At 39.7% G+C, this 17530-nt stretch overlaps 1 protein-coding gene and 1 long non-coding RNA gene across 3 annotated transcripts in view; one reads left to right on the top strand and one right to left on the bottom strand.

Moving 5' to 3' along the window:
- WDR20 (WD repeat domain 20) overlaps window positions 1-17530 on the top strand; it is a 58358-nt gene that overhangs the window by 20309 nt on the left and 20519 nt on the right. The window lies entirely within an intron of this gene.
- On the bottom strand, window positions 435-16666 carry LOC309351974. Its single transcript, XR_014160988.1, has 3 exons — window positions 15070-16666; window positions 3437-3476; window positions 435-1715 (listed from the first exon to the last, which is right to left on the bottom strand). It is a non-coding gene; the product is annotated as an uncharacterized lncRNA (long non-coding RNA).

The following is a 17530-nucleotide window of genomic DNA, read 5'->3' as shown; positions in this document are numbered from 1 at the left end:
TAACACTGAATAGCCCCCACAACCCTGTTGGCTTTTTACCTGCATGCTTTTTGTTCTTGGTCTTCTACAGTTGTGAAGTTAGGATTTGTAAGATAAAGTGGGAAGGTTATCTGCCCTTGCCTACTCCCCCTATTGCTAAACCTGTGCAGGTGGCAGGTGCTTACCTTGCTTGTTTGCTTAACTGTTTACCTTAATTCTTTGTCACTGAGGCTGAGACTCTTGTCTGCTGGGATTCTGCTAATTCTTGTAGAACTGCCACCATCTCCCTCCTTCTGCCTACTTCTTTCTTTCTTTCTTTCTTTCTTTCTTTCTTTCTTTCTTTCTTTCTTTCCTCCCTTCCTCCCTCCCTTCCTCCCTTCCTCCCTTCCTCCTTTCCTCGCTTCCTCCCTTCTTTCCCTTCTTTCCCTTCTTTCCCTTCTTTCCCTTCTCTCCATTTTGCTGCTACCTTCCTTTCAAACACCAGCCAGTGCTCCAAGTGGCCTATCTGGAAGTGGAGAAATGCAGTAGTAGGTGGTGGCGGCGGCGGCAGCAGCTTACACCCTGCGAACTACTGAGTGCTGAGAAGTGGTGGCAAAGAGTTGTGTGCTTGGCACCAGTGAAAGGAAAGGGAGGTGCAAATTCAGTGTGTGGCGGTGGAGTGAGGGGCAGTCTTTTTGCAGTTGCAGGGAAGGGACCATTGACACACAGTCCCAATATTACAACCAAACTATGGGTTGTCCGTAATCTGGCTGTAAAGGGCTTACATGGTCACTTATTTACTCTCCCCTTCCATCCTGCACTTTCTGGTTTCTGTCAACCACACTTTTTCCTGACACCAGAATTGCTCAGACAGTGGTTACCACAAACCATGGCTTCTGGTTCTATTTTTGAAGCATACTATGAACCTTAATCTTCCCAATTCAGACATCATGTCAAGCTATTGTCATTGAAAATCAAGAAGCTTAGATGAGAGTTGGCATTGCCATTAGCTTGCTTTTCCCTCTTGTGTTCCCAATGGTGAAAAGCTGTTTTCATTGGTGCCGTGCTATTAAAACCAGAGTTGGTTAGAGCTCTTTAAAGAGAATGTGTGCGTTTTTAAATACTCGGTGATTTTCTCAAGATGGCATACTGTGTTGGCTTGAGGTTTCTTGATCTTTAGATGTCTGTAACCATGCTGTGCTGTTTAGTTATCACTGACAAGAGTTTCTGTTTGAAGCTCACTTGCTTAAGCTAATCCGCTTTAAGTTTACAACTGTTCATTTTTCTTCCCTTCAGTGGACTGGTGTGTTTTTTTCATGCCACCAAGCCGTACTTTTGCAAAGCATTCTGTGGTTCAACATAGATGCACTTTTTCTGACAACTTGCTGCTTTCTCTTCTCCTATTCAAAAGTTGTTCTTGTTTTTCTTCTTTGGCATAAGTTCATTCACATCTTAAATACACTAGAATAGAATATGCATTTCCCATACACAGCTTATTGCAGTCATGCAGCACAGAAGATCTATAAATCAGAGCTGTTAACCAACCTATGCTTACATACTGTTCGTGTGTGAGGAAGCAGATGAGCAATGAATTTCACCACTTACTGGCTGCAAGGCAGTTGCGTTGCTGGTACTAAATGTTTCATTATGAGGTGGGAAATTGAAACATGACTGTAGAGATGAACTCGTGATATTTAAGTTGAACTTCCTCCTCCTCCTAGGGTTCTATGAAAAATCATTGATTATGGGAACTGTTGCTGTAAAAATGACAGAGGGAAATCATGAATAAAACATTCATAATCTGTTAAACAGTATTAACAACAAAGGAACACAAAAAGCTAAACACTATTATGTGTAAAAGGTAAAGGACCCCTTGACGGTTATGTCAAAGGCAACTCTGGGGTTGCGGCGCTCATCGCTTTCAGGCCGAGGGAGCCGGAGTTTGTCCGCAGACAGCTTTCTGGGTCATGTGGCCAGCATGACTAAACCACATATGGTGCAACGGAACACCGTGATGGAAATCAGAGCACACGGAAATGCTGTTTACCTTCCCGCCGCAGCGGTACTATGTGTACATTTTCTCTCTCTCTGTCACACACACACACACACACACACACACTCCACCAATCATAATCTTTCACTCTATTCATCCCATTAAAATACATACCGCTCCTGATCCATTTATGAGCCTACTGTAGTGTTGACTAGTGTACCTTATACCTATTTTGACTTTGAACTCTACTTCTGAGGCCTTTAAGTACACCAGAGAGATAAGGTTATGCAGGTGGATTCTGGGAAAAAGGCCTCTTCAAAAGGTGTGCCCTCACTGTAGACTGCTCAACTCAGAGAGGCTCACCTGGTGTCTTACTTGATGCCCTTCTTGCACTTAGCAAATACCTCTTTATTCCCTCAGGCCTTATGTATGTATGTATGTATGTATTTCTGCACTGTCAAATTATCAAATAGCAGGGTGCTGTACAATAATAAGCACCATTAAAAAAATACAAATTGTTTAGTTTCTCGCTGGCATATCCCTCTGTGATTTTAGACTTGATTTGTCTTTTCGTTGCATTTCACACTTTGTTTTCTGATAGTTTGCTCCCCTGAGAACTTACTCAGATGTGGAATAGAAATGCAGTCAATCAATTGCTAAAGTAGGTGGGATGTAAAGAGCTCTGTTCTGGGCTTCTGCACATACTGCCCCTTTGCTTTGCAAAAGACCACCTAGAAGCACTTGTAGAAACAGTCTCTGGCATACCACAAGGAACATTAATCAAAAGTGGAGAACAGAAGCTTTCTTGTACATGCACCAGAGCACTTGAACCCTTGCTTAGAATTTTTTGTATCCTGTCCTATATGTTTTAAAACAAATCTGACTCTGATTTACATAGGCTGCTTGCCAACTCCTGTTGCAAGGTAGGCTTGCATAATTATTGCAACAAGTATATCTGATCTACCTTTACACAGACATAGCACTGTGACACAGATGTCACCATGGTGGTGCCCACAGAGGCATATGCTTCTGTGAACAGAGTCTCCCCGCCCTCACTGAAATTAACACGAAAGAAGCATTCTGATAGTTTCCCTGGTTTGCAGTTGTGTCCATGACCCAAAAAGGTCGGGAGCCTTTATGGACAGGAAGGAGTTCACTTATTCCAAAAACCTCGTCTTAACTCTAGTCCAGAACTTCTGCCTCGTGCTGCCTTAGAGTTAAAATACTTCTGCACCTCTTACAACCCTGACAATCATTTTACAATGTATGTATAAACCAGCTGGTTCTCATTTTTAGAATTCAAGGAGTGCTGTAAAATGACATTTTATTCATAGCTTACTTGGAATAAAACATGTCAGTTCCAAGACAAAAGCAAATTAAGACTTCTATGCATTTGTTAACATTTCATAAAGCAGGTGTCTCTGGGATTTTTGTTTTTATTGCATGTTGCAATACTAAATAATTGAATAATTTTGTAATTCTCACCTGTTCTTACTAGGCAGTTTCCATATGATCAAAAACATCTCTACAATTTAACAAAAGTACAAAATCAGAATTTGACACAACCATTTAGGATAGAGAGAATGCACAGTGATTAACCATCACCACCACCTTAGAACATCTCCATGGCAACCCAAGATAAAATTATGCAAACTGCATTTAGTTTGTTGATAACTTATTTACATCTAAGTGAAAGATGAACACCTAAGATTTTGACTTCTGTGGTGTGCATATTATAGGACTGTGAACAGTTTCTTTTATACTGAAATGCCAGTATCCGTAATACATTTATTTTTCAACCAAGGTGCCAAGATCTCTGGGGTTTCAGTATTACTGTTTGTATTGTGCTACTTGATACTTATATATAGTACTTGATAATTGACATGTTGGTGTGTTTGCACTTGAAAAAAACCTGTTGCTTAAGGGCCAAAGTAGACATTACACACAGATGTGAGTAACATCTCTTTAGGAACCTAAAAAATCAAATCAAAAATTTTGAGAGATGGTGAGTAATCTTTTCCCTAGTGGCTGTTTTTTATTATCCAAATATGCCACCCTCCAAACCCATTTCTCTCTCCCCCGCCCCCCCTGGAGACTTGCATTTGAAACTTGCTGGCTGTAGTACTACTCTGAATTGAGAAACAACTACTGGGGAGAGGGAAGTAGACACACCACCTGTTTCTCCTCCTGAACACCCTGTCCTGAAGCCGCTGCTGATTAGCCAGCAGGGTAACCTTAAAGAAACCCATGCATTTGGCCATAAAATGCAGCCAAATTGGAATCATTCTAATTTCAAAGAGGAAAAATAATATTGGACAGTTAGAGTGGCTAACCATTGACTTGATACTACATTAAGGACTGGATTTAGACATTGCCCTAGTTTGCATGGAACACTAAACTCTGGATGGGGTGAGTTTCCTCATAGGAACCTTCTCGCATGCTGGCAGTGGGTGGGAATAGAGGCAGAAATGGGTGGGTGACAGGGCAAAAAGCCCTGAATAAAATTTAAAATATTAACAGATGCCAAAGAGAGAGGGGGGTTTGCCCTGCCAGATTTAAGGTTATATTATGAAGCTGTGGCTTTCTGCTGGATGAAAGATTGGTTACTTCTTGAGAACACTGATGTCCTAGATCTGGAAGGGTACGATAATGCTTTTGGATGGCATGCATATTTGTGGTATGACAAAGTAAAGGATCATAAAATGTTCAAAAACCATATTGTCAGGAAAGCTATATTTATGGTCTGGACAAAATACAAAGACTTATTAGAAGGCAAGACTCCGAGGTGGTTATCACCAGCGGAGGCCAAGGCCAGAAAAAGACTCAATATGGAGGTCGGATGGCCAAAATATTGGGAAATAATAGAAAAAACTGGAGATAATTGGAGGCTGCAGAGCTTTGAAAAATTAAAGAATAGGGTGCAAGACTGGCTTCATTATGCTCAAATTCAAGAGGTTTTTAAGTTGGACAAAAAAATAGGATTCCAGGTGGAAAAATCGAAATTAGAGACAGAATTGTTAGAACCTAAGACCAAGGTACTCTCAAGAATGTATAACTTGCTGCTTAAATGGAATACCAGGATGAGATAGTTAAATCAGCCATGATAAAATGGGCTCAGGACATTGGGTACAACATTATGTTCGAAGACTGGGAAAGGTTATGGACCACCGGAATGAAATTTACGGCATGTAATGCCCTGAAAGAGAATATTATGAAAATGATATATAGGTGGTACATGACCCCAGTCAAACTTGCAAAAATTTACCATCGGTCTGATAATAAATGTTGGAAATGTAAGGAGGCTGAAGGGACATTCTTTCACCTTTGGTGGACTTGTCCAAAAGTGAAGGCCTTCTGGGAAATGATCTACAATGAGTTAAAAAAGGTGTTTAGGTACACCTTTCCCAAGAAACCAGAGGCCTTCCTCCTGGGCATTGTGTTTTTTTTTTTTTAATAATAATTTTTATTGATTTTACAACATAAACAAAAAACAAAACAAACATAATGCGACTTCCCCAAACCTCCCCTTCACTGCATCCAAATTTCAAAATTTTTAGCAATTCTTCATCCCATTTTTATATTTAATTCTCTTTAAAAAGAGTTTCTGCTTTATAAATTTCGATTTATAGCTGTAATTCTTAGTGTCCAATCCCCTGACATCTTAACATTCCGAAATTTTACAACAATTTTTAAGATAGATTTTAAATTTTTTCCAGTCCTCCTCCACTGTCTCTTTCCTCTGGTCACGGATTCTGCCGGTCATCTCTGCCAGTCCCATAAATTCAGTCACCTTGGTCTGCCATTCTTCCAGAGTAGGTAGTTCTTTAGTCTTCCAATACTTCGCCAAAAGGATTCTTGCTGCTGTTGTTGCGTACATAAAAAAGGTCCTATCTTTCTTTGGTACCAATTGGCCGACCATGCCCAGGAGAAAAGCCTCCGGTTTCTTTACAAATGTCCACTTAAGGATTTTCTTAATTTCATTATAGATCATTTCCCAGTAGGCCTTAATCTTTGGGCAGGTCCACCAAAGGTGATAAAAGGTTCCTTCACATTCATTACACTTCCAGCAATTGTTATTGGGCAAATGATATATCTTTGCAAGCTTGACTGGGGTCATGTACCACCTATAGATCATTTTCATTATGTTCTCTTTCAGGGCACTACATGCCGTAAATTTAATACCTGTGGTCCATAACTGCTCCCAGTCAGCAAACATAATATCATGACCAATATCTTGTGCCCACTTAATCATGGCTGATTTAACCGTTTCATCTTGTGTATTCCATTTTAGCAGCAGATTATACATTCTAGACAAATTCTTAGTATTGGGTTCTAGCAATTCTGTTTCTAACTTTGACCTCTCCTTCTGAAATCCTAGTTTTCTGTCCTGCTTAAAAGTTTCATTAATCTGGTAGTAATGTAACCAATCTCGGACTTTAGGTTTCAATTTCTCAAAACTCTGTAGTTTCAGCTTTTCACCATCATATTCTATAATTTCACAATATTTTGGCCAGTCTGTATCCATGTTCAATCTTTTTACCGCCTTAGCTTCCATTGGTGACAGCCACCTGGGGGTTTTACTTTCAAACAAATCTTTATATCGATTCCATACATTATACAATGCTTTCCTAATAATATGATTTTTAAAATTTCTATGTACCTTTACCTTGTCATACCATAAATATGCATGCCAACCAAAACTATTATCATAGCCTTCCAGGTCCAGAATGTCTGTATTCTCAAGAAGTAGCCATGGTTTCAGCCAGCAAAAAGCTGCTGCTTCATAATAAAGTTTTAAGTCCGGCAGGGCAAAGCCCCCTCTATCCTTTGCATCAGTCAAAATCTTAAATTTAATTCTGGGTTTTTTGCCCTGCCAGACAAATTTAGATATATCTTTCTGCCACTTCTTGAAACAGTCCATCTTATCTAAAATTTGCAATGTCTGGAACAAAAACAACAATCTCGGCAATACATTCATCTTAATTACAGCAATTCGGCCTAACAAGGAAAGTCTCAATCTTGACCATATATCAAAATCTTTCTTCACTTCAGCCCAGCATTTCTCATAGTTATCTTTAAATAGGTTCACATTCTTAGATGTTAAATTCACCCCCAGATATTTTACCTTTTTGGTAATTTCCAAACCAGTTTCTCTTTGAAAACTATCTTTTTCCTCCACCGTAAGATTTTTTCCCAACACCTTTGTCTTGTGTTTATTCAATTTAAAACCTGCTACCTGACCAAATATTTCAATAAGTTCCAGAACTCTTTTTGTGCTAGTTTCTGGCTGTTGTAATGTCAAAACTAAGTCATCTGCAAATGCTCTTAGCTTATAATGTTTAGTTCCGACCTGTATACCTTTAACCAGCTGGTCTCTTCTAATCATATTAAGGAAAACCTCCAGTACCGATATAAACAATAGAGGGGAAATTGGGCATCCCTGTCGTGTCCCTTTCTCTATTGGAATTTCATCCATAACCATACCATTTACAATAAGTTTAGCCTTTTGTTCAGAATAAATTGCACTTATACCATTTTCAAAGTTCTTGCCTACCCCCATTCCTTGGAGATTCCTCTTCATAAAGCTCCAACAAATATTGTCAAAGGCTTTCTCTGCATCCACAAAAATCAAAACAGCTTTTCTATTTATATCAGTTTCCAAAAGTTCTAGAATATCTATAATATTCCTCACATTGTCTGACAATTGCCTGCCTGGTAGAAAGCCTGTTTGGTCCCTGTGAATCTCCTCTAACAAAACTTTTTTGAATCTTTTTGCTAGAATGTCTGCAAAAATTTTATAATCCACATTCAAAAGTGATATAGGGCGGTAATTCTTAACTTGATGTTTCTCAGTTTCTGTCTTTGGTATAAGTGAGATGAATGCTTCCTTCCACGATTCGGGAGCCTTTTTCCCCTCCAAAATTTGATTGCAGACTTCTTTCAGTGGTTGTATTAACCAATCCTTCAATACTTTATAATATCTCGCAGTTAGTCCATCTGGTCCTGGTGATTTTCCCAGCTTCATATCCTGGATGGCACTCTCTATTTCTTGATCTGTAATTTTCTCATTTAAACTCCTTCTGTTGTTTTCCGAGATTTTTGATAGTCCGTATTTTCCAATAAATTCTTCTATCTCCTGTTCATTTTTTGGCCCTTGTTTGTATAATTTCTTAAAGAAACTTTGAAAACAGTTACTTATCTCATTTGGTTTATTAATAGACTTCCCATCTACTTCGAGTGATGTCACTGTATTCAGTTTTTGTCTCTTTTTCAGTTGCCAAGACAGTAGCTTCCCACATTTATCTGCAGACTCAAAAGTCTTTTGTCTCATTTGTTTAATTTTCCATTCTATTTCCTGGTTCATCAATTCCATATATTGTGTTTGATAAAATTTTATTTCTCTTAATATCTCCTGGGATTTAGGCTTAGATCTCAGTTTCTTCTCCCCTTCTTTTATTAGATTCCAAATTTTCTCTTTCTTCTCATTCTGTTTTTTCCTCTTTATTGAATTCTGTTGTATTAGGAAGCCACGCATCACGGCTTTACTTGCGTCCCAAATGATTCTTTTTTCTGTGTCTGATCTCAAATTGATCTCGAAGTAGTCTTTAAGTGTTTTTTGGGCCTTTTTGCAAATTTCCTCATCTCCAAAGAGGGTGTCATTCATTCTCCATCTAAAGGTTCCAGCTGTTGTCAGTTTCATTTCCATCTTGACAGCATTGTGGTCAGAGCAGGTCTTTGGGCAGATTTCTGTTTTTTTAACCTTTGATGCCAGATTACTAGAAATCCATATTTGATCAATTCTAGTCCATGTCATTTTTGCTTCAGAGAAGAAGGTCCCCTCCCTTTCCAGAGGGTTCCTAGTTCTCCAAATATCAATCAGATCCATAGTGTCAGTCAGGTCAAAAAAAGTCTTTGGTAGTCTTCCATCATTAGATATTGTTTGTCTTTGGGCCTTATCCATATTTGTAGAGACGACTCCATTCATGTCACCCATCATTATAATTTTAAAGTCCAAAAAGTCCATTAAAGTCTCATGCAACTTCTTAAAGAATTCAGCCTTCCCCTCATTTGGTGCATAAACTCCAACAATCAGTATTTTTTCTCCATGAATTTGGATTTCCACTGCCAGGTATCTTCCTTGATCATCCTTAAAGATCAATTTTGGTTCGAATTTTTCCTTGACATAAATCACAACTCCTCTTTTCTTGACTCTATCTGATGATATAAATTCTTGTCCTAATCTCTTATTTGTTAAAAGTTTTCTATGTATCCTGGCAATGTGGGTTTCTTGTAAGCAGATTACATCTAGATGTTCCTTCTTTAATAAGTGAAATACTTGGCCCCTTTTTCGAGGGTGGTTCAAACCATTGCAGTTCCAACTGAAGAGTTGCAGAGACATTTTGGTTACTGGGTAGATCTTCCACCGACTGCACCAAGTTGTTGTTCCTCCTCGGTCGGTGCTCGGTTCAATCCAAAGGATAGATTTGAGATGTCCGGTACTTCCTCCTCACTGACAGTTCCTTTCTGAAGATCCTCTTGATTTCTTTCCAAAAAGATCTCTTTATCCTGGTTTGTTTTTATTTTAATTTTCTTCCCTTTGTAGCTAAAAGACAGCCCTTGTGGAAATTCCCACCTGAATGGGATATTATTCTTCTTAAGTAGATCAACTAGTTCTTTAAATTGAGATCTAACCTCCAAAAAATATTTAGGAATATCCTTGAAGATTTGAATCTGAGAATTTTTAATAACCAAGGCCTTCTGGAAGTGTAGGTTCAATATTTTGTCTCTTTGTTCCTTTGATCCTAAGGTAATTAAACAATCTCTTGGCTTCTTCCCTTGCTTCCTGCCAATCCGAAAGGCTGAAGTTATCATAAATTCATCTTCCTCTCCATCTAGCTCATCATTCCAGAAGTCTTGAAATTTATCTGTAAGGAATTCCCCAAGCTTGTCCTCTTCCTCTTCTGGAACCAGTCTTAATTTCAGATTCTTACTTTTCCTTTCCAGTTCTAGTAGGGCTAATGCTGAATCATGTTCATGTACTTTTTTCACAATAGGCGCAAACTTTCCTTTGGTTTCTTCAGCAGTGGACCTAGCACTCTCAGCTATTCTCCTTGTTTCCGTAGATTCTTGAACCAAACGGTTTATAGAATCTGTATTAGATGAAATTGTTGTTGTATTCAGGTCTAGTCTTGTTGTCAATTCCGTCAGTTTCTTAGAGTTCTCTGTAGACTGTTTGGTAAGTTCTGCAGATTGCTTAGTGAGTACTTCTAGTGACTGATTTATTTTAAGCAGGGCCTGTGTCATTGACTCCATTGATGCTGCTGTTATTTTTTCTTGTGCAGCTGCTGCTCCTGATAAGGAGCCTCTTTTTTGAGCTTGTTTTTGAGCCTGCTTTGTTTTACTTCTTGTTGAAATCTCTTCTGACGGGTTGCTCATAACTCAAGGTCATTCACACAGGAAAGTTGCAAGTGGAAAATCCCACTGGATACACCGTAATGTAACTAAAGCCCTCTAGAGGAGGAAATTGTAACCATCCAAAGGCACCCAGAACAAAGAAACAGAAAGTCCAAAGGCAAAAGTCCCATTAAAAGTCTTTAGTTTGTAACACTTTACTGTTAAAATTGTAATCCACCAAAGTCCCGAGTATGTTTCAAAATAAGTCTTATTTTGTAGCCGCTGTCCTTTGACAGCTCACTTGACAGTTCCTTTTTTCAGGCGATCGCTGCTCCGGCAGCCTGGCCAGAAGTATCGGCAGCAGAGGTTTTTTATTCCTTATCCCTTTCTTTTGCAGGTTAAATTAATTCTGTTTCCTCCCCCCCTTCTCCTGCACAACAGGGGGGAGATCCTTTCGATGTCTGGTTTAATAGGAGTTAAAAGGAAAGTCCATTTAAGCACAGCTTAGTCTTTTCATTGCTCCGTTAATCATGCAGTTCCGGGAGGCTGACTTCCTTAATTTTGCCTTCCCGTTTTCAGCCAAATCTTCTAAATTTTTAAGTCCCGTTTTACTTTTGCGATCTTACTCACGGGTATTGTTGTTGCCAATCGTTGGTTTCAGAAAGGAATCGGCGCTCTCCGTTAATGGCGACGCGGCTTCACTCCGTAAGCTGGGTAGCGATCCTCAGCACCGCGCTCACCCCGATGCCGCTCCGGAGCCTTTAAAAAGGCTCTTTCACGATGCCGGGGGGGCGCAAAGGTGCCCACCGAATCTCCTTGCTCACAGGCTTCAGCGCCTGTGATTTTAGGGGTCCCCCGCTTGCCGTAGCGGGTAAGACCCGAACTTACGGAGCAGTCCTGCCTCGGAGCTCGAGGCTAGGACCGCCATCAAACGCTGGCGCCGACCGGAAGTCCCCTCCTGGGCATTGTGGATCAAAGGGTGTTAAAGAAGGATAGAACACTTTTTATGTATGCAACTACAGCAGCAAGAATACTTATTGCAAAATATTGGAAGACACAAGATCTTCCCACGCTGAAAGAGTGGCAGACGCAGTTGATGGACTATATGGAACTGGCTGAAATGACTGGCAGAATCCGAGATTTGGGAGAAGAGACAATGGAAGAAGACTGGAAAAAATTTAAGGACTATTTACAAAAACATAAGTTGTATGAATGTTAAGAGTCTGCATGACTTGGAAAATTTAGCTCCTGCAACTAGATTGAGAAAACAGAAAATTAAGTTATAAGTAAGAAAAAGTTGAAATTTAAAGCTATTATATGTATTATTTTAAGGTATAAATATTTGACAAAAGGTACTTTAAATTTAGAAGTAAAATATTTTGAAAGATATAAATAAGACACGAAACAAGGTAATAATTTGCTGATATGTTTTATTGTAAAGAACGCAGGGTGAGGGAGATGTGGGGAAGTTCAGTTAACAACTTAAAAATGTATTCTGAAAGTTGGATTATTTTTCTTTTTTCTTTTCTATCCTTTTCTTTCTTTTCTGTAAACTGAAAATATAATAAAAATTTTATTAAAAAAAAAAAAAGAAATGGGTGGGTGAGAGGCAAAACAGTCAATGGAGCAGCAGCTGTCGTTCTTACCTTTGAATTACGGGCCACATTCCAGCCTTGCAAAACCCAGAGGTTTTCCCACATGCAGATCTCTCTTTCCATCCAGGCAAGCAAAAGGGATGATCATATTTCAAAGAGATATTCCGGGAAGGCAAAAGCACTTGAGGAAGTGAAGCAGTGCCAGTGAGGTGAGCTTGTATTGAGGTGAGCTTAAACTAGACCCCTGGGCCCGAGGCTCCCCACCCCAGCACTAAACCATTGCTTAGTGTAGGGTTGGCATTAATATCTTTTTCAGCCTAAGGGCCATAGTGAAAGCTGCTCACTTATGATATGGGCATGACAAACATGGATAGTTTGTGTCTGCATACACAACATTTTTCAACCCCACAATAGGCTAGGAGTGTGGGTTGAGATAAACAAAGGGAAGGAAAATCACGATAGTCTTAGTGCCTTTTCTCCCTCTGGCACAGTACCTTTGTAAGGAAGTCTTCGTGCTCTTTCCTATTTCTCAGGTCTCCAAAACCACCTTCCAATGACAAGACAAGGCTTTCCTACCCCTGGTTTTGGTCGAAGGTTGGTAGGCCACAAAGGTGGTTCTGTGGATCAGAACCAGGCCAAGGTTTCGTGCTACATGCATGAGGTGGAACAAACCCAAGTGAAGCATTGGGCTCCATTTCCTCCTTACCCATTTTACAGGGAGAGCTTTGCAAGGCCCCATCCCCACTTTCCTCTAATCTCTGCTTGTTTCATATAAGCAAAATATTGCAGTTTATCACATATACTGGTTAGTTCAAAATAAGCTAGCTTTAGATGGCGAGTTAAGAAGCTGACTTGTTAAACTAAGCAGAACAATTTCTATTTCGTACACAAGGACAAGCTAAGATGAGGGGAAAGTGAAAGAAAATGCTGGCAAAATCCTTCTCCTGGCTGTACAAGATAGGGGAAGGCATGAGCCTGAGGCTTTGTTTAGGCTCATTGCAGCTTGTGCGCATAGCACTAAATAACGGTTTAGCATCACACGCAAGCACTTCCAGTGAGTTACTATGTCCTTTATAGGAAGCACCTACTGTTTTGAATGACCTAGAGAATGTCAGGTTTTTGTGCTGATTTGTCAAGTAAGTACAATCATAGGGTTAATCATCAGAGAAGAGAGAAATCTGCTGTAATACCTTTTTTGTTTAACAAAATGTTGCACCAAACCAAAGAATGGAAATCTTTATGCATTCATGTAGCACAATTGCATGGTGTGCAGTGCTGAATTGCCATCTGAAGAGCTTAGTCAAAAGATGGAAGTTGACACAATAGATAATAAACAGTGGTGGTATGTGTACTGAATGAATGCCTTTTGGATGATGCTAGCAATCTCCATCTCCACTTATCTGAAGTCATGCAGATCTTTGGCAACAAGTCTCAGTGGCTTGAAATAGTGTTTAAGGAGCATCAGAATTTTGATTTAATCTCTGCTTTAAACACATAAGGGTGCAGAAGAATATAAAGCAGGCAATAAGGGAGAAAATCCTTGTTTTGAGGGTGTCATCTGAAGCCTGAAAGAGGAATTGAATCACTGCTTTGTGAATGTGTATGGAGCCTAAAAATTGGCCCAGCCTAAAATGAGTAAATGGGGTATGCAGAGAGCAGGTTGGGATAACCCTTGAAAGATTCTGAATTGATGTGTCTAATGAATGTATTTGGACTTTTCTATCCACCACATAGCCTTTGTTGCATATAACCACAATTAATAGCCCATTGTGTTGATGAAAAGTGGCATATAAATGCTGGTATGAATAAAATGAATACTCCCAGTATATCTTAATGGTAGAACTTCGTGTTCTGTAAATATTGGCCATTTATTGTTCAAAATCACTCTGCATCATCAAGATATCCTGAGGCATTTTTGATAGGCCCCTTGCAATTTTGCTTTGAGGCTGTGCAAGGATCCATCTTAACCTCTGTGTTGTTAAGTACCTATATGAAACTGCTGGGGAACATCATTTGGGAAACAATGTCAACAATATGCAGATTATTCCCAGCTGTCTCTCTATTCCACCTGAAATCAGGTGATGCTGTGAAGATGCCAGACCAGAGTCTGGTGACACTAATGAGCTGTATGCGGGCCAGTAAACTGAGCTGAGCCTTTGCCCATATAGTTCTCAACAGATTACAGTCAATTGCTTACAAGTCTTTCCCGAGTCACAGTGTACCTTTAGAGCTCAGAGGTCAACAGTCAACATGATTTTTTCACTGCATCAGCTGCAGGAGAAATGCTGAAAGCAGAGACGCCCCTTCTACATCACCTTCATAGGCCTGACAAAGGCCTTTGATCTCTTCAGCTGAAAAGGACTCTTCACACTGCTCAACAAGATAGGCGGCTCACCTAAGATTGTTTTCTTCCACTAGAACGTGCACAGCACCATCCAATATGGCTGCTCATCCCCCTGGGATGATGGTCAAAGAGTGTTCTGCCCTAGCCGTACAGACCCAGGGCAATTCAAAAAACTGAAGGACAGCAGGACTTTGTGTATGGGGCAGTAATTTACCATTAAAAACAGCAACGCCCCTCAGTTGGTTCTTCGAAAAGAAGCATAAATAAGAAGACTGACTTGCAGTGTGATTTTTCAAGGATTTGTGTTTGCTAAATTGTGTCAGTTATTAATATAAATATTGCTATAATCATTTATTAACTCTGACTGCTTCCCACCACAACTTCTAAATGTTGCTTAATACATTGTCCCTATGTTCATTTAAGAATGTGAAAGCAATTTTTACACCTTGGCTTAAGATAGTTTTTGCTTAAGCTGGGTTGATAGGCTTAGAGATTTGGGGGCAATGATGTGGAAAGTTTTGTTGCTGTTGTGTATTCTTCTGAAGTTTAGATAGTTACATTTGTCCCAAATAAAACATAGCTGAATATTTGAAATCCACAGTTGATACCAATACTGACAGGTAATTTTGTGCTTGCTTTCAGTGTCACAAAATGGAACAAACTGTCACTTCTACTGTAATTATACATAGTAAGCAAAGAATACTCAATATAATGAAATGAAATGCAGTGGGTAGCCATGAGTAGTAACTAGGGCCGCCACATTTCACAGATCCTGAATCCTTCACCTTTTGAAGCAGAAATATAGTTGGCGATTCTCACAACTTTGTCAGCCTTCTTCAGCTGCTGGGAATTGTAATCCAAAACACCTGGAGGATGCAAGGTGATAGAAGGATGCTTTATGTCCATGTTAGGAAAAAATGGACTGCTTAACAGCAGTCTAACATACAGATGATAAATAGGTGAAACTTTTTCCTGCCACCTTATATATTTGTCGGGAAAAGCCTAATCTGAATTGTGTGTCAGGTTGCTACAGGAACAGAAGCAGACCTAAGGAAAAAGGTGGCAGCCCAAGGAGTACCTGAATTTAAGTCACCATGTATCTTTCATGTTGGTATAAAAGGTTTATCTAGGACTCTCAAAACAGTATTTTCGTTTGCTACACATTAGCATTGGCTACATCTTTGGGTAGTGCAGGTGGGGAAGAGAAAATTGAACCATAGCGGATGCTGTTGCCACTTAGCTGTGAATAGATTGATGTTGGTATTTGGTAATCATATCAGCAATATTAGAAGAGCAGAGATTTGGTTTGTGGTAAACCGTAATATTTGGTAAATTCCCACATAATTCATGGAATTTTATTCAATAAAATGTTGTGATAGTCTCCAATCTAAATGGTAGATTTGTAGAGAATGTTAACCACGATAGCTAAATTGAACCACCATGTTCAAAGGAAGTATGCCAAAATACCAGGGATTGGGGATAAACATCAGTAGAAGTTTGTTTGCTTCATACCATACTTGCAGATTTCCTGGAAGATTATGTTGGAAATGGGGTGTGGATTAGATAGAACCCTATGCAAAATCATATTTTGTCATCCAGGCACCTTGGGGTTAGCATAAGAGATTGACTTCAGTATCTCTTGCCAAGAAAAAATGGGCACATAAAATGCAATGTGTGTATGTGTTTCTGGGCTTGCTTGGCTCTAATTTGATGCTAGATCTGTTTCTGATGACTGTCCTTTACCAGTGTGTCATGCAGAAACGTCTTCACACTGAGTATCTGTCTTGCAGAGAATAGTTTACCAATGGTATTACTGTAATGTGTTCCTCCAGCATGGTAAGAATAATGAATGAAAAATATTACGGCTCCCAAGATGTTTAAGAGCAAAGACCATCAGTCCTTTTCTCCTCCAGTCTAATAAAAAAAGTCATTGTTCAGAGGCGCATTTAGACAGGTGAGAAATGTATCCTTCAGAGCATTAAAAACCAAGAGTTAGTTAAAAGATAGTTAATGTATTTGCTTCCTCTGTTTTACTTACGGGGTGCTCTTTATATTTGTAACAAACCCTTTAAAAATTGCTTGCCCCCAGGTCCAGTGGTTAGCCCTCTGGCTTGCACAGTCTCTTAAATTTAGTGGACTCTTATTAAATATGTTAGTGCTGTAATATGAAATGGCAGAGGTTATATTTAATTCAGTGCTTTTGGAAACGGTATCTGAAGCATTTAGACATAATGAAATGTTCAGTGCTTTTATTCCAACTCTTTTAAGTACTGAGGCTGAATCTGAGGAAGCATGGTAGTATAACTTGAAGAGTCACTTAGTGTGAGTGGAAGCACAGAGCACCTTTCAGATACAACCTCCTAACAAAGTTAGGGACTGCTTCAGATTGTGAAGAAGGGTTCATATTGTGCAGTGGTGGCGAACTTATGGCATGTGTGCCAGAGAGGGCACTCAGTGTGGGCGCGTGTGCCGTTGCCCCATCAGGGCCGTAGCTTCCGTGCCGGGGGTGGGGGAGGAGAGGAGGGCTCACGTGCACCATCCAAGGTCTGTGGCACCAGGGCCTGGCGAGCGAACGAGGGGCTGAGCAAGCATTGACTTTTGATGCGCCAGGGCCTCCCGCCAGTCTGTTTTTCCTACTTGGGTGTAAGCCGCCTTGAGTTCAGCAGGGCTCAACTCCTAGGTCAGTAAGCATATAAAGACGGCAACCTAAGAAAGGGCTGCTGGGTTTACATGTTTGCTGGGCTTTCCTGCAGAAGCCAACAGAGAAATTCATTCCATGGAGGCTGCGATCAAACGGCAGCCGAAGAAATGGCAAATAATAATAATAATAATAATAATAATAATAATAATAATAATACCCTGCCCATCTGGTTGGGTTTATTTATTTATATTTGTTTGTTTGTTTGTTTGTTTGTATGTGTGCATGCAGACAATCATGGTTATCCCACATTAAAAATTGGGAGAGGGTGGCTCTTAGTACAGCCCTCCAGTGTGCTAGTGGCTAAAAATGTGGAACCTTCTGGAAAAAACGTATTTGTGAGGTTTGATGGCTCATAGCACCACTTTGTTTTGGAGTAATACCAGTGCTTTTTTTCTGTGGGGACGCATACCTCTAAACATTTTGCAAATTTAATGGGAGAAGAAATTCACTGTATTTATTTTTCCCGGTTTGAACTGTATTTATTTCCCCCCGGTGGTGATTTTCTTGAGTCAATATGAGAATGCCATTAAACATTTTTTTAGAAA

The sequence above is a fragment of the Podarcis erhardii genome (genome assembly GCF_964252035.2).
Source record: "Podarcis erhardii genome assembly, chromosome: 1".
NCBI classification, from domain to species: domain Eukaryota; kingdom Metazoa; phylum Chordata; class Lepidosauria; order Squamata; family Lacertidae; genus Podarcis; species Podarcis erhardii.
This window is presented reverse-complemented; position numbering and strand designations above follow the sequence as displayed.